Consider the following 18,413-nt stretch of genomic DNA (forward strand, 5'->3'; position numbering starts at 1 on the left):
TTTGTTCCTGTGTTCTGTAATTTTGGTTTGTGAGCTCATCTTCAGCATTCTTTTGCCTGTGGGAATACTGTGAGACCTGGATTGAGTAATCCATCAGGGTAGTTTTGTGTTTGCTTGTATTAGGATTTCATTTTATTTTTATTTTACCTTTTTTATTCTTTTGAATAATTAATGTAAGTTACAACATTAAAAAGCCTTCCTTCCATCTCTGTACTCCATTCACCCAGTTCACCTTCCCAGATGGGACTCCTGTTGGAAGTTTCTTATTGTTTCTTCCATTTTTTCATTTGACAAATATTGAGAGTCTATGTACCACACATTATTCTAGGAGGTTGGGATACATCTATGAACAAAACAGACACAGATTTCTGCCTCCAGAAAGCTTACCTTCTAGGGAAGTATGTGCACGTTGCAGGGAAATAGATAATAAATAAAAAACATAATAAGTAAATTGTATGATACTTTTAAAGGTGGGGGTGACATGTGAAATGGGACATGTAAAACAGTGTCAGAAGTATGAAGAGTGCTGGGGTTAGGGGTAGGATGCAGTAGTACATGGTATTCTCATGCTCAGTCTCCTTGACTTGGTGAGCTTTCATCAAAGACTTAAAAACGTGAGGTCATTAGCAAACAGATAACTGTGGATGTATGTTCCAGGCCAAGGGAACAGCTAGATGAAGGGTACAAGGCAGAAACATGCCTGGCATGCTCAGGGAATAGCAAGGAGCCTAGTGTGCTGGAGTGGAGGACAGGAGCAGGGAGTGTTGAGAGATCTAGAGGTATGGGGCACAGATCAGGCAAACTCTTACAGGCCATTGTGAGCACTTTGACTTTAACTCTGGTTGACACTGAAAGCCATTGTAGACTTTTGGGACAAGGAGTGACATGATCTTACTTACATTTTTAAAGGATCACTCTGGCTTCGAAATTCAAATCAGAATGTGTGAGTGTGGTGGGGGGAACAAAAGTAGAGGCAGGGAGATGTGTAGGAAGTTGGTGCAGTGATCCAAGTTGTCTTGCATTCTTTCATGAGATGGTCAGTCTGTTGTGGCCACGGAGGGGACACAGGAGAGGCACAGGAAAATAGCGTTTATACGCACAGGTCCTGGAGAGATAGAGTGACCACACAACATGAGGGGTCACACAGGGAGAGCACCAAGGGAGTGGGCTCAACCAAGCCATGGGAGCAGGGAGAGAGTAAGGACCTATCAGTGGGCATGTTGAGGCAGCAGGAAAATAAGAAGCTTTGAAATTTAAAATACACAAGCATTCTTATGATGATGACCTTGACCAGGGTGGCGGCCATGGAGGAGGGGTAATGCTGTGGGATTCTGGGTATATCTTGATGATAGATCCAACAGACACTCCTGACATATTGGATGTGGGATGGGAGACCAAGAGTGGAGTCAAGGATGATTCCAAGGTTTTAGGACCTAGCACCTGGAAGGATGGATTTACCATCAATGAAAATGGGGAAGGGTGTGGAGGAACAGGGTTGAGAGGATATAAGAAAAGTTTGGGGTTTTTAGATGTCTCTTAGGCATCTGAGCAGAGATTTTGGGTTGTCCATTGACTATTTGAGTATGGAAGTTGGGAGAGAGGTCTGGGCTAGAGACATGAAATTTGGGTACAATCAACTTATTGTGGTCACCAAGCCTTGAGACTTGGTGAGACCACCAGTAGAGTGAGTGTCACCAGAGGAAAGACAGGGACCAAAGACAGAGCCTGGGACACACCATTGTTATCTAGAGATAATCTATGCACACACATTGTATATGTACATGGTTATTATTACTTTTTACATTAATGGCATTCTATTACCTGCACTTTTTAGTTCTTACTTTCTTTTACTCACCACAGGTCTTGTTTCATAGTGCTCCATGTTTTATGTTATTTTCTTAGACTCCACATTCCTGAACCCTTGCCTAGTGTAAATTTTAACCACAAACTCAGGTGAGGCAGGCCCATTTGCCCAAATCCTCAGAGAAGGTTTTTTTCCACCAGAGCTTAAAGATAGAGCTTCTTTATCATCTCCTTGTGTTTGCAGATAGATTTTTCTAGGCTTTACTTTTCCTGAGATATAGATTTTTCCTTTCTCATGAGCTATTCTATACATTCAAGCAATTGTTACATTCCGTGCAGTATTCAGTTATGGGGTTTTCTTCTAAGTGTGGTCTTCCATATTGCCCTAAATGTACCCACTATCCAGTCCTTGCTGTGCTAACTGTCGGAGTTCAGGCCCCCTTAACCGAACTACTTCACAAGCCTCTGGGCTGAAGTCTTTTTGTGATCTCTCCTCCTCTTCCATGTTTTTGTGGATATTTTTTTGGATCCATATCTTAAGAATCTATTCTCCAGTCTCCAGTTTCTTAACGAATTTTCCCTCCCTGGAAGGCTAAATGTCAAGTGTCTTCAGTAGGATTTGTAAGAAATCTTTGGTATTATCTTTCACCTAACATCCTCTGCCAATGCTTTGTTCCATCCAACCTAAGTGTTTTTGAGACATGTCATGCTCTCTTATGTCACCTTCTTCTTCTTTCTTTTTTTTTTGGATTTTTGAGATGGAGTCTTGCACAGGCTGGAGTGTATAAGCGCATAGAGTGCAGTGGCTGTATCATAGCTCACTGTAGCCTCACTCCTGGGCTCCAACAATTCTCCTGCGTCAGCCTCCCAAGTAGCTAGGATGATAGGCATGTGCCATCATACCCGGCTAATTTTTAAAAATTTATTTTGTGGAGATGGGGTCTCACTATGTTTCCCAGGCTGGTCTTGAACTCCTGGCCTCAAGTAATCCTCCCACCTCAGCCTCCCAAGGTGCTGGGATTAAAGGCATGAGCCACTGTGTCCAGCCTGCTTACCTTCTTACCTTTGTTTAGCTTGTGTCCTTTTTCTGGAAGGTAGGTATTATTACTATCTCTATTTCACAGATTGGAAAACTGAGGCACAGAGAGATTAAGTAACATGTCCAGTGTTTTCCAGCAAGCAATCTGTACAGCTGGGATTCAAATACATGACAAAAGCTTCCTCATCTCCTGCTCTCTCCCAGACTTTGTTCAGACACTCAGGTATTTTCATAACTGTAGTTGTAACACACTTATAATCAGGTACTCAGATTTTTACTTAGTGTATTCTAAACATTTTCCCTAAATGTTACATAGGTGTGAAGATTACAAGTTTAAATGGCTGCATCACATTCTACTGAGTTATGCATCGTTATCAGCTTGACTGTTTCTCAATTGTTGGAAATTTAGGTTGTTTTCAATTTTCTCTATTATGCATAATACTAAAATGATCATGTTAATGTATACTGCTTTTCCTTTCTTTACATTTTTTCTTTAGGATAAATATTTGAAAGTCAGAAAAGTTATAAAAGAATGCAAATGATTCCATTACTCTTGATGTGTAATGAAATAAAAAGAGTTGTGTAAACGTGTGCTGCTAACAGCAGAATGTGAGATCTTTCTCCCTAGCTGCTCTAGTGATGACTATTATTAGTCTCTTAGTTTTTGCTAAGTACTCTTGCTTAGTTTTTAATAGGCACGTAATAGAATTTCTCTTTTCATTTTTATTTATTTATTAGGAAATCCAAATACTTTTTGTTTTTATTACATTGTTTTTTCCAAGATTTGTTTTTAAATTTCAGCATATTACAGGGGTACAAATGTTTAGGTTACGTATATTGCCCTTGCCCCACCTGAGTCAGAGTTTCAAGCATGTCCATCCCCCAGACAGTGCACACCGCACCCATTAGGTGTGAATACACCCATGCCCTCCTCCCCCCTCTCATCTGCCCTACATCCGTTGAATGTTATTACTATATATGCACTTAAGTGTTGATCAGTTGATGGTGAGTACATGTGGTGCTTGTTTTTCCGTTCTTGGGATACTTCACTTAGTAGAATGGGCTCCAGCTCTATCCAGGATAACACAAGAGGTGCTGTATCACCATTGTTTTTTGTGGCTGAGTAGAACTCCATGGTATACATATACCACATTTTATTAATTCACTCATGTATTGATGGGCACTTGGGTTGTTTCCCCATCTTTGCAATTGTGAATCATGCTGCTATAAACATTCGAGTGCAGGTGTCTTTTTTATGGAATGTCTTTTGTTCTTTTGGGTAGATGCCCAGTAATGGGATTGCTGGATCAAGTGGTAGTTCTACTTGTATCTCTCTGAGATATCTCCATATTGCTTTCCACAGAGGTTGTACTAGTTTGCAGTCCCACCAGCAGTGTATGAGTGTTCCTATCTCTCTACATCCACGCCAACATTTATTGTTTTGGGACTTTTTGATAAAGGTCAGTCTTACTGGAGATAAGTGATATCTCATTGTGGTTTTGATTTGCATTTCTCTGATGATTAGAGATGTTGAGCATTTGTTCATATGTTTGTTAGCCATTAGTCTATCTTCTTTTGAAAAGTTTCTGTTTATGTCCTTTGCCCACTTTTTGATAGGGTTATTTGATTTTTTCTTGCTGATTTTCCTGAGTTCTATAAGCCCAACTACTTTTTAATAAAATGTTTTTCTTTTCCATTGATTGCCCTATTTGCTGCAAATGCCTTTCGGACTTGTCTTTTGTCTTTTAAATTCTAATTTTGGTAGTTGCCTTTACAGAACTTTTAAAACTTTCATATGATCAATTTTTTTGTCTCTTTAGTTATAATGTCTCCTATTTCTTGACGCTTAGAATATGATCATATATTGCGGGTTATTTGTTTATGGCCAGAGCATATTTGATTTTTGGTATACAGAGCTTTGAATTGCTAAGGAACTATAAAATTTCTGAAGTGTCTAAGCGAGGCTCTGAATGAAATGTAGTTGCGGCTACATAGAAAACTGGGCTGACTGCTCTGTGACTTACCTTATCTAAGCTATGCTGTAGCAGTTCACAATTTAATGCCCAGTGTTAATAAATTTATTTATAGTTTAAAGACCCTGAATCCTTTTCTGCAGCACAGATCTGGCCCAAGACAATAATTCCTCGAGTTTTATAGGCTTCAAGCTGTTTTACAACATGAAACATTAGAAGTGAAACTGGCACATGCACACTCAATACTGTTATATTGTTATTTGTTTAAATTTAAGAGACAGCATGTGGCAATGTTGGGGTGTTATCAAGGAAGGCTGACCGTATCAATGCTCACATAGCTTTGAGGTTAGCATTTACCTTCTGTAGATTCTACACTATTCCAGGTCAGGTTTGCAGCTTTGAAGGCTCAAACATTTAAAATTTTAAGCATACTTGGTGTGAATCTAGCTCTGCATAAACTCCCATTAACCAAGGTGACAAGAGACTGACGTATAACTCAAAGTACCAGTATGCCATCTGAACCCTGAATATCCTTTTAACTGACAATAACAAGCATATTGTCTCTCTCAGTAGCTTTCCTGGAGGAGCAAAAGTTATACTCAGGAGTATATGGAATATGGAATCAGAGCAAAGAGAAGGAGTTGTCTGATTTAGATAATTATTCATGATAGGTTTCAGAAGCCATACATGTTCATGTCCATTGAGTGTGATTCTGGGGTCTGTGGGCTGCCCACCTCCTCCCTTCATCAGAGTTAGCGTGGGTAGTGTCCCTTCTGGATCTTCAAGTTTACCTCTTCTGTGTCCGAGCTTCACTGCTTTCAAGTTCAAACAGTCTTTCTCCCAACAGGGTTCAACAGAGTTGACCGAGTCCCTGCTTACCTAATTACAGTCACAATCTAAGTCGACCTTCTTGTGGTGATTCTTCGGTCCCCTTGACTGGCATTTTGAGTGTTTTCAAGCACATTTCAACAGTCTCTTGGAGTAACAGGATGACTAACCTCTTACATTATGTATAGACAATGGTATAAACACTGGTTTAGCTCTTTGAGGACAAGCTTTTCCCCATGTTCTTGGTGGGGGAGGTCCCTAAGTGTTACCCCTTTTGGCTCTCTGCGTATGGTCCAGGGAAAATGAGGGGTTTTGATCACTTAGTCCAACTTCAAATATCCTCAATCCCTAGCATCTCCTCTTTGCTCCCTCTTGGGAATTTTCCTTAGGACAAATACCTTAAGACACTCGGCCTTCGCCCTTCTTTCTTGGCATATGACAAGCCATACCAATTTGAGGCTCGATGTTCCCCCTTCAGAAGTCTCATGTGATCCCTCCTGAGCTGAAGCAAAAGGCTCAGACTTATCTTCGGAGCTGCTTGAGCCTCCAAATGCTCCACCTCCGCTGCACATCTGGACTGTCCTGGACCCTGCCCTCCTCGCTGCCTCTCCGGCCACCCTGTTTGTTCCCCTGTGTGGCCTGGCTCCTGGCTGCACACCTGGCTCCCCAACTCCAAACAAGCTCTGACAGCCGCTGCATGATTGCTGGCACTCAAGGCCATGCTGGTCGTTTGGCCACATCCCTGAACAATCTTTTTTTTATTTTTATTTTTATTTTTTTTAATTTCAGCATATTATGGGGGTACAGATGTTTAGGTTATGTATGTTGCCCTTGCCTCCCCACTCCCCCCCAAGTCCGAGTTTCAAGTGTGCCCATCCCTTGGATGGTGCGCATTGCACTCTTTGTGTATGCAAATACCCGTCCCCTCTTCCCCCCTCCCCCCTCCTCCCTGCCCGACATCCAGTAGATCCCGAACAATCTTTGTTAAAATTAACAAAATAAAATGTGCCTGTAGATATAGTAATTTGGGGAAAAAATTAAATATTTTAGAAGTATATTAAAAATAGTAAATTCCATAATATTTCACAGTGCCTAGTGCAATCACTTGGACTGATGAAACAAACAAACAAAAATACCAGAAGCCAAAATTGCAGAAACAAATAGTTTTTCATCAAATGCACTTACTGTGCATAAATACTGTCCCAGAACAATAAAACTTTTGTAATTAGAGATCTATTTAGTAATCAGGAGCTATGACACTTATTAAATGTTACAGCTACAAAATAATTCTTCTTTTTCTTCCTCTTCTTTCTTCTTCTTCTTCTTCATCTCCTTGTTACATGATGAACTAAATGGTGGTAGTGCATGTGAAGTGCACAAAGAGATTAGTCCAACAATAGTTTTTTATAATCTATGTTAGAGATTGTGCATATACATATACAAGTTGTATTATTATGTAGGCACAGTTTCATCCACCTAATCAGTGGAGTTAGCTGAACTGGACATCATGGTTTATGAAGAGAAATAAGAGCTCTCTTTTTACGGAAGAGGTTGTCATCACATCAGCTGAGTGGTGCTCATATGAGCTTTTGGCTGGAGCACTGCTTTGGCAGTACTGAACTAAGAATTCAACAGTATTTGCTCAAAAGTATTCTATCTGATATCTTGGAAAGAAAGTGATGAACTTGAAAAATTAGTTGGGGAAAAAAAGTAATTACAATGAATATACATTGCAGTTAATCTGACAGTTGTTTTCGAAAAATGTCCCCTTTGGAAAATACGAACATACCCTGTATTTGCGTAGCACTTTTAAGTGTATAAAGTACTTTCATGTCTCTGATCTCATTACAGCCTTTTGTACCTTGTGAAATAGTGCGTTACTCATGTGTTTATAGATGAAGAGGCTCCTTTTATAAGTGGCACATCTGGGACTCTAATTTCAGGACTTTCCTTCCATGTGGCAGCCACGCAGGGAGAAATCATGCTTGCGTGTGATTAATGAAAGGCAGGCTTCCCACAGACACACATTTTTCTTGCCAAGAGCCTATTCTTTAGGGCTGTTATATTTCGTTGTTAACGATTACAATGATCAGCACTAACAGAATGCCTCCTCTGTGTCTGAGGCTGTGTCAATGTTTTTCTGTGTGTGTGCTAGACATTTGCCCACCTGCTCTCAGGCCCAGTGTCTGCCCTTTCTCTCCGCTCTGTGTCTCTGGGAGCTACACTTCCCAGGCTCCTCTGTCTTCTGACTTCTACCTCCTTTGGGCAAGGAGAGGCACTGGCGGGAGACTCCCCCTTCCCGTCTGCCTCGTGTGGTATCTCCACATGCAGCAGCAGCTAATTCTCTGTGGCGTTAGCTCCCCTGCCCCCCCATCCTCCAATTCCTACTAGGGCGCCTGGCTTGACTCCTGGGCTCTGCCAAACTATCACCTTCCTCTGTCCTTCCAGCAGCCAGTCTCCAGATGGTCTTTCTGTTCTATTTGGCAACTTAGCTTTTCCATCTCCCATGGAACCAAATCCTTGCCTTGAATTTGGTTTAAAAGACCTAGAGTGGTTTTGTTTCATGATCAGTCTGTGCCGCTACAACATGATATTACTTTTAACCTTCATGACATTTCTGGGAGGAGGTAATATCATCTCCATTTACAGATAAGGAAGGCGAGGCTCAGAGGAACGCATAACATGCCCAAGCTCACACAGCCCACAGGCGAGGGCCGAGGGACTGAAATCCAGCAGTCTGGTGCTATGCTCACCTTCAGACGACAGGTGCTGCTGAGTGAGCGCATCCTCGTGCCAGGCCCCAGGGCCCGCATGTGCCTAAGGGTGCCTTCCCATGGCGTCCCCACAGCCATCTCCCCAGTGACCCATGAGCGGATGGAGTTCAGAGACATTATTAGCTTGCCAAAGGTGCCAAGTTGGTAAGCGGCAGAGACGGCATTCAAACTCAGCTCCGTCGGACTCCAACCCTGTTCTTTCTACTACAACTAGTTCTTCCCAAAAGTTAATGTGTAATTCCCATGTTGGATGTGGTTGAAATATACATTCCCAGTCCCTGCTCCAAAAATTCCCATTCAATAGGCTTGGGAAGGAGCCCAGGAATATGCATTTGCACAATGGCCTTCAGCGATGCGAAGGCCAGGTGGGGCCAGTCCTGCTCACTCTTTATGGCCTTCCTGTTCTCCCTGTGACACCCTGTGTGGCCTCAGTTTCCTCATCTGCGAAGTGAGGGGTTGGACTAGAGGATCTCCAAGGTCATCCCAGGTCTTCACTGAGTCCCCTAAACCTGTGTGCTGCAGAGATACATGGCAGATGACGTTGTGTGTGCAAGGGGACCGCTGCTGTGCCACCGAGCCCTCCGAGGGCTGGGAGCCGGGGTTTCCCGTGGGCTCCAAGGCTTCGAGGCTCCACAAGAGCCCCCGGGCTGCAGGGTGAAGGAAAGCGCTGTTTATCAGCTTGCCATAGTCAGCAAACTGACGTTTTAAAAAGGAAGTGCATTGTGGGACGGGGGTTTTAATTCAGGGAACTATTCGAAGAACTCAGCGTTTGCTCTGAGAGGTCATTAAATAGGTTTTGTTCCCACACCCTTTGGAAAAACGATGCTTCATTGACATGGCAACATGAGGTGTAGTGAAAATGGTGAAACTGGGAACACTGAAAAGACACATTCATTGGATTCCACTTAAAATGTAAAAGGAGTGTAAAGAAAACAAATGGACATTTTCCTGAGGCAGCTGAGCGATACAAAACACAGGCATCTTTGTCTCCTTCTTGAAAACTTCCACAATGCGTTCTCCTTTCTTCCTCTTGACTAATCTGTGCTTCTGAGAGGTGTTGAGTTTCGGCCAAACTCTCTGCTCCGCTGGCATCAAAGGCCGCCCTCTTGTGAGCAGCCAGCGCTCACCTAGCGTCCCGTGCCCCCCGCCCAGCGGACGCAGGTCACTCCCCTTCACAGTCAGGCACGGACAGAGTTTCCAGGCGGTTCCCGGCGCGTCAATCACAGGGGTGGACCGGGAGCCCCTGTGTGGGAACTGCAGGGCGAGCCGGGCACAGGACACCTGCCACCCCAGCCTGGTCACCGCACGTCTGCGCCGTCTCCCCAGCTCCTGCCCGCCTTCCCCCCCAGCCGTGGCTGACGGGACGAGCCAGGCCAGTTTCCAGATGGACAGGGAGGGCTCCCTAGGCCCCGGTGCTGAGTAGCCCGCAGGGAGGCAGCCAAGTCTCGGCTTCCGGTGTAACGGGAGCTTTCCGCCTGCTCAGCGCCGTGGGTCCGGGCTGGGTTCTGTTCTTACCACGAGAGGAGTCACGAGCTGTTGGGGAGCACCGTGTGTTTACCAGCAACCCCCAGGCCGGGGGCACCCAGGTTCTGCTGCTACCCTACTGCTTTCTGCTTACATGGCTGATTTCGTTCATCGAATTATTAGCTAATAATGAATAAGAGAGAGGATAAAACACTCTGAAAATACAACATCCTGTAAATGCGAAGTCCGTGTTCGGTCTGTACTAACGGCCTTTCCCGAGGCCCGAGCGACTTCCTGTTCTCTCCTGACCGGGTCTGGGGTCGTGATGCTGCCTGGCTCCTGCCCCTGGGGCTTCAGAAGGAGCCCGGGACCTGGGACACTGTGAGTTCTGTGCCGACTTCAGTTCGGTCGGTTCCCATGCCTGTGTATTGTACACTGACCCCCGGGCCTGCTCCCTGAGACCCTCATCACCAAAAGGCAGCCCAGCTGGGCCTTAACCAGCAGCTCAGAGTCCCCCGCCCAGCACCGGGCACCTTCAGGGCTGGAGTGTGCTAGCAGGGGGCTCTGGGCTGCAGCTCCTGGACACGTCCGGTTCCTGCAGCACAGAGAGGTTTTCCTGGGGAAGAGGACACTTTGAGACCAGAGAAAACCCGCCGCAAAAGCCTAGCGACGCGGACTGAGGCAGCATCGGGTCTATGCTGCCCCCTCGTGCTCACGTAGTTCACTGCGCTCGGCTCACACCTAACGCTACGCTCACTCCTCGGAGGCCGGCTCTCGGCTTCTGCTGCGCAGGGTGGAAGTCCAGGGCCGCGGAGATTCAGTAACGACAGGTTAAGGGCAATAAAATCATAGATCTAAATCTTCTCATGGGGTTGAAGACAAACGTTTTACTGTGGGAGCCATTCCGTCTTTACCTGGTAATGAACATGGACTGGTAGACCATCCCAGAATAAAAATAACAAATTCAATGGATTTAAATCGGATTTGAAAAGGAAGACTTGAAGTTATATTTATTTAGTCTATTTTGACTTTTACCAAAGTTTTCTTTAGAGTTCCATCTCATTTCCCCCCCTTACCTAGTTTGGGGGGCAGAGAAAGCTATATTTTTTATCCTTATTTCACTGACGTGGAAACAGAGACAGAGGCCTGAAGTCTTCTCAAGGTAAGGAGCGACACGGGCCTGCGGGCTGCCCGCCCCTAAGTCAGAAGTCGGGTGTGAGGCAGGGAGACAGGTCTGGGCAGGGCCGGAGAGTTTAATTTTGGATTAATGGTTTCCTCTTCACTTTCCCTCATTCTTGTCACAGCACCCTTGGAACATTTCTAGTCAGCTGTGTGTGCTATGTTAGGCATTTCAAATATGTTTCTGGAAGTTGTCGATGCTGTTCTCTATGAGGCCTGAAGGTAAAATTCAATGTTTGTAGTAAATAAAGTACTAAAATTATATCAGCTATTAAGAGGATGGATTATTTCCAAGTTGCTTAGCCATATTGGCTGAGTGTTGAATTCAGCCGTGGTGCCAACATATTATGCACGAGAATCTTGTATTCCTGGGTACTGAAAGTTCCATCGAAGATGGCAATGCAGGGTCGGCTAGGTGAGGATGTCAGGGGGAGGTCAGCAGGGTTTAACAAGGGTTTATGGAGATGCAAGAGAAGGTTCTGGAAACTTTGCTAGTATGGGACCTCCATTGGACTAGTTCCCAGGGAGGCTGATTCGCTGGAGACAGGCGGCATCAAAAGCTAGACAAATAGCGTTTCACAAACAGTGAGCTCCCAAGGAATATTCCTTCCTAGAATTGAAGATACATTGGTTTGGATTCTTTGTTCCCCTCTCTCTAAATCCCTGTTATGGGCTGATTGTGTCTCCCCAAAATTCATATGTTGAAGTCCTAACCCCCAGTACCTCAGAATGTGACTGTATTTGGAGACAGGGTCTTTACTGAGGTGGTTAAGGTAAGATGAGGCTGTTAGGGTGAGCCCTAATCCAATACAATTGGTGTCCTTATAAAGAGAGGAAATTAGGACACAGACACACACAGAGGAAGGACCACGTGAAGACACAGGGAGAAGACAGACATCTACAAGCCAAGGAGAGAGGCCTCAGAAGAAACAGCCCCGTCAGTATCTTGATTTTGGGCCTCTAGCCTCCAAAACTTTGAGAAAATATATTTCTGTTTTTTAAACCGCCACCTGGTCTGTGGTACATTGTCACAGCAGCCCTAGAAAACTAATCCAGTGTCTTTTTGAATTTAGGGAGCATGACTGGATGGTCCATCCACTCAGTATCAGCACCAGCCAAGTAGAAACCATCAAAGCCCACTCTATATATAAGGAACTAAAAAGCTTAAAAAACGAGACAATGACTAGTTTGAAAGGCATCCAGTATCTTTTACCAGACAAGATATAGAAGCATAATTTCTGGAGTAAAGCACAAATACATGCCCAAAATATCTACACCGCAGTTATGAGTGAATATAAAGCGTCTTCCCCACCCCACGATTCTGTGGAATCCAAGTAGTATGAAAAATGTCCTCACGTCTAAATGAATCATACAGCTCAGTTTTATGAAAACAAGCTACAAAGTTATCAATTGTTACAAGAAAAAAAGTATTCACTTATGTTACCCCTACTTTTTCTTTAGCTCTTCTGAGATACCTGGGATTTAGTTCATGGATTAAAGGATTTGATTAAACTCTACAAAAGAATTGGTGAAAACAGAAACCTTAGCACTGAAGACTTAGAAGCCTGCTAACGCGTGTGTCCTACAGGGCATTGTCCACAGTGGAGATGGGGCTGACGGCCGTGAGTAAGCTGAGCACTTCCTGTAGAGCAAGTGCTGGACGTATGTCACCTATGTTTCACGGAAACTCGAGGAAATGAGACATGGTGTAAGGCAGCAGTTCCATTTCGGTCACACTCAGCTACGTGACCTTGAGCAAATTCCCTCTCTGTGCCTCAGTCTTCTCCTTTGTAGAAAGGTTGTTGATGATGCGTGTAAAGTCCTCCCAACAGTGCCTGGCACAGACAAAGGTTTTAGTGAGTGTTGACTGCTAGTGTTTTTCCTAACACCCTCCGATGAGGACACTAAGGACAGCAGAGGTGTTAAGCAACTAGCTTGATACCTCAGATGCTATCACGAAGGGGGGACTGGGCAGCGCCATGCTGCTGCATTCCTGAGGCTCCCCAGGGCCTCCCATTCGGGCATACTATCCTTGCAGAAACTCGTCCTGCCGGGACACACGTGGCGATGACTTTAGTATGTGTGACACCTGCTCTTTTACCTCCCAGTATGTTAGTGTGTGTTTTCTAAAAACCGGCACATTCTCTTACAGAATCTTCGTAAAATAATCAAAATCAGGAAATTAACATATCTGATCTATAGATCTTATTTGAGTTTTACCAACTGTTTCACTTATGTCATTTATAGGAAGAGAAAATCGTTCTTTTTCTGATTCAGGACCCGATATCCAATCCAGGGTCCCACATTTCATTTCGTTGTCTTGTCTCTAGTCTTTTTTCGTCTGGAACAATTCCTCAGCTTTTTTTTTTTTTTTAACTTTATGAACTTGAATTTTAGAGTTCAAGCCATTTATTTTTGGACTGTCCCTCCATTTGAAAATAGATTTGTTTTTAACATGCATCTTCTGGAAACATAATAACTTTACTCAAAGGAATGAAAAAATGGTGGGAACATATAAGACATCATAACAGACACCAGGTGGGAATTTTTGAGGCAGGCAGATCTTCTAAATAACATTTAAATCAAACTGTATTTGTGGATATCATGGTTGACCCTGCTATGAAAGTTGTTGATATTTTGTCTTAGTAAATCAGTTTCCTCACATATAAACTCATGAGTCTGATTTATATGGTCTCTAATATTCTGCCAGGAATTATTCTAACATGAATTCTGACACATCAGTAGTGATGCTATTTACGTGGTTTCCTTAAGCTCACGCTGGCTTCCCATGGTAAGGAACGTCCAGTTAGTATCATTTATCTCCAACTATTCAATTCCTTCTTTCTCTAACACTTAATGATTTTTATCCCACTTTCTTCACATCCTCAAGTGCCTTTTAAAAATAATGTTTCTGCCATGTGGTTGCCCTTGGACTGTAGGAAAAGCATTGTATGCTAGGACTGTGACTCCAAAACTTTCCTGCGTAGAGGAAACGACCAGCCACCGTGGAACAGCTCTGTGCGAGGAACCCGCAGCTCACCATCATTGCCTAAGTCGATGTTGCTTTCAAACTAAGTCGTAGCTTCTTCTTCCCCCAAATCAGTTGCTGTGTACATGTACCTGGCAGGAACTGAACCACCTGCTGAAAGACAGTTCAGACAAGGGGTTGGCCTTGATGTCATTGTTCCCTGGGTGGCAGTTCTCAGGCACACCTTATAGGTCTTTCTCCCAAGGGTTCTATTTGCTCCAAGTTTGCTTTTTGGGGGTAAAAGAGAGAAGCAAAAGGCTCATTGTAATGTTACACTTTGGAAGGGGGTCTGAGAGAAAAAAATTATGCTCAGAAGAAAGATAAAATTTAGCTGACAGTTACATAGTGAAGATACAGAGTTTCTAGCTGCTGTTGACATGGCAAAGAATTGGCTGTCTACTTGGAGGGTGAGGAGGATGGGGTCTGGGGAAAAAGGGAAATTTGTATGTGATAGTTACAAAATGACTGGAAATGGAACTGTTTGCACTTCACAAAGCACTTCCAGGTATCCATGCACCCATCCATTATTTATTTATTCAGCCTGTCTCAGGTTTTATTCTAGGCCCTGAGAATGCAGGGGTGGAAAGAGGAAAATCTCAGTCCATTTGGTGGGGCAGGCATCACAAAGGGTAAGTATAGTGCGGTGTGCTAAGAATTTTACAGAGGCCTTTGATGGGATGAGAGGGATACAGAAGCAGGACTAAGTCAGGAAACACATAGAGAGAGGGAACATTTGGTCTGGATCTTGCAGGATGTGTAGGAGTTTGCTGTGTGGAGAAGAGGAAGCACATTTTAGACACATGCAAAGACCTGGAGTTATTTAATGCATACAAAAAGGAGCTGATCTCTGGAGGTTGGGGGAGGCAGAGCTTTTGATTTTGACCAACTCTATAGGTATCTAAAGCCCAGCAACATCTGACTAGGCAGAATTGGCCCAGATAAGATCAGGAAGGGGAAGAAGAGACTCACCCAAGCTTCCATCCTGTGCCTTCACTGCCTTTCATTCTTTTGAAAGAGGGAACGGGCTTGAAAAGTGTTTAATGAAAGAGGAAAACAAATAACAGGTTGAAAAGAAGCGACAAATAACAGTTTGGAAAAAAATAACAGTTTGAGAGAGTTGTTCTCATCTGGGACTGTACCTTGGACTCTCTTTGGGAAGTTTTTGAAATTCACGTGGCCAGGCCTGACGTCCAGGAGCTCTGTCCAAATCGGAGGCCCCGGGTGGCCCCAGCACTGCCTTGCTCAGGCACATCTGTTCTGTGAGTCTCCTGTGCTGAGAGTATCTGCCTAGCAGGAGGGCACAGGTCTACACATCCATCTCTGAAGACAGTACCCGAAGGAGCTTTCAGAGCAGCCACATGCTTTATCCTGCTGCGCTGGGTGGGAATTCTGGTGGTAGCTATGTCAGCCTATGTTCTGAGGAAGGCCGTCTCAAGGTCAAGAGACACTTTTAAATAAGATTTTCTAATCTCCTCTAGAGTCCCGGAGTCTATTTACACCACATTCCTTTGTTAATTTTTACAGCCTGGTTTTATCATCATATTAGCGATGGCGGAGGTGTATTGAGGGCCATGGAGTGCTGGCGACATTCAATTTCTTGACTGGATATTGATTCCATGGGTGTATTCATGTTGTAAGCATCCATCGAGCTGCTCACTGAGCATTTGTGTACTTTTCAGTAAATATGTGATACTTCATTAAAAAGTTGATTTAAAAATAAATGAATATTTTTACGAGTTGAAGTTATAGCATAATGAATGCAGAGACCGTTTTCCCCTTGGCTGCGTCCCTCAAGGCCGGCACGCCCCCAGGGTGGCTTGCATCGTGGCTCTACACTCTGCCAAGGATGCAGCTTAGCGCCTAAGCCGGGACACAGGGTCACCTGTGTGCGGAGAGCCTCAGTGAGCTGTGGGAATGGCAATCTTGGATTTCCTGACTTTTGTGCATTGATGGCTTTGCTCACAGAGTCACATTAACCCAGTTTCTTACTGAATGAAACCATTGGCAACTTTCTGATTTGTTTTTCAGCCCGAGTTGAAGCTGGTAAAGAAGCCAAGCATTCCCAGGCTTTCCCAGGCAAGTGTGGGGGAGCACTGGGGCGCCTTGTTCGTCTTCTCTGTCCATCTGCAGGCCAAGTGTGCATCGGCCACAGGCAAACTCTGAATCGAGCTTTGTGCAAGTCTCTGGAAACAGACCCAAGATCATGTGATGAGCAAAAGTGACAGTAGTGGTGGCCATGACATCTGCAGAGTAGCCCTGTCCCTATCTGCAGCAGAATGTGTGTGGGCATCTTTTATGAGAACAATCCACCCAGGATAGAATGGGGCTTTTGACATCAGCTGAGACCAGGGCTGCCTTACAATGAGAGGCCTGTTGGTCAAAGGGAGGACTGTTTAATGAACTGCGAAGCAGAGGCCAGCTCTGGCCATCTGTACTTAGAATCATTAGAGCAACTCCTTACTGTAACTAGCTATGTTGAATAGTACAATAAATTCATATTTCAAAATTGTGAGAGTTAAAATTTTTTTGTGTGTGTGTGATGAAAAGCATTATATAAGTGTTAGATACAACCATTGTGTTAGTAAGCAAGCCTGAAAAAGTATCTCTCTTCTGGCTCTGAGGTCAGTAATGATAATGGTTTTCTCCTTACACTGGAAAGCAATGTTCTGTCAAGGATATGAAAGCACTTTATGAAATGAAATTCATTAAAGCCCTTAATAATCGGGCAAGGACGGCAGGTGCTCACGATTGTCACCCCTCGGCGAGTGAACACACTGAGGCTCAGGGAGGACAATGACTCAGGAGCAAGGTCGAATCGCAGGTGGGAGGTGGAGCTGGTATTTAATGGTGTCCTCCAGCCCCCGGCACTGGGGAAGGACACGCAAGGCTTGCACTGACTTTTCCTGGCAAGCTTGTGATTCCCAGCCAGAACGCAGGTGGCAATGTTGTGATTCCTGGCGTAACCTTCAATGCTTCAATGATAATCTCTGCCGGTGCCAGGCACCAGCTGAGTGTCACTGTGCAACTCCCAGGCTTAAGTGATGCATGCCAAGGTTTTCAGAGCAGCCTCTCATTTATTAGTTATGTTGGAAAGAAATCTCTAATACCTAACTGGATACCTCTGGATCTTAACAGCTGTGGTTTATAAAAGATTTGGGAGGGAGCTTGTTTTCAAAGTGCCTTTCAGAAAGTATCACCTTAGATTTGAGTTTCCATTGTGTTCCAGTAGGATAACTTGCAACACTTCTATGCTCGGAAACCCAGTCATGAAAGAAAAATTGGGTTATACTTTCATATAACCCATTTTGGCAAATGTGCCTTGATACCTCTTTCCCTCCTCCTTGCCCTTTATTGGCAATAGTCCTGATAGAATGAGTTTTATGTCAAATATTGAGTATCTTGGAAGATGTCTTGCAAAGACACGATTGCTTGGCTGGGTGCTGGAGAGTTGTCATTGGACTGGGAGACCTGAAGTTCCCTTCTAGTCTGAGATGTTATGACTCTAGAACTGATTAGTCACAACTCATAACCTGAAATGATAATAGCTACCGTTTATTGGGCACATTCCATGTTCCAGGCTCTGTGTTAAGATTTTAGCATCGTTACTCTGACTGCTAAGAAACCCCCACCAATATTATCGCCTTATACCCATGAAGAAACGGGGGTTTAGGGAAATTAAAAACTTGTCCAATGGCATAAAGTCACATTTAGTAACTGATGCCCACCTGGAAATTGATTATGGATCATTCTAATTCTATGCTTTAAGCCCACAATTTAATCAGAATGAAGTTCAGCCACCTGTTGGTTGCCTTCTTGCTTAGCTCATGACTCCCAGCTCTCAGGGTGGCTGGTAGTGATCCTCCGGTCAGATTCAGCGTTGACATCAGGCAGGAAAACCTCCAACAGTGCTAACCATCTCCTGGCTATGAATATCTCTTCTAGGTATACAGATAGCCCCAGGATTAATGTCACCGCCAGGTGCCAGTAGAGAGCCACTAATTGTAAGCAATACAAATACCCTTGAAGAGCTAATGCATTAATTGTCACCCATTAGCAGCATTGTGTGACTTAGTGTGATTTAGCAAAATGCCCAGAGGGAAGAAACTCAAGCTCCACAGGTCCTGATTACTCCCGGAGTGGGCACCCGAGTACGGCACTGGGAGGCCTGAGGAAGCCTTTCTCAATGCCTCGCATGTGACTCCGGTTCAGTAACCACGTTGACTTGTCAATTCACAGTCTTGCTTTCTGGTGGGTCAAAGCATGCTGTTTACAAGAAAAAAATACTCCAAATTCTGACTTGTGTGTGTATCGAACATATACAACAA

Source organism: Propithecus coquereli, unplaced genomic scaffold (genome assembly GCF_000956105.1).
Source record: "Propithecus coquereli isolate 6110/MARCELLA unplaced genomic scaffold, Pcoq_1.0 Scaffold71, whole genome shotgun sequence".
NCBI classification, from domain to species: domain Eukaryota; kingdom Metazoa; phylum Chordata; class Mammalia; order Primates; family Indriidae; genus Propithecus; species Propithecus coquereli.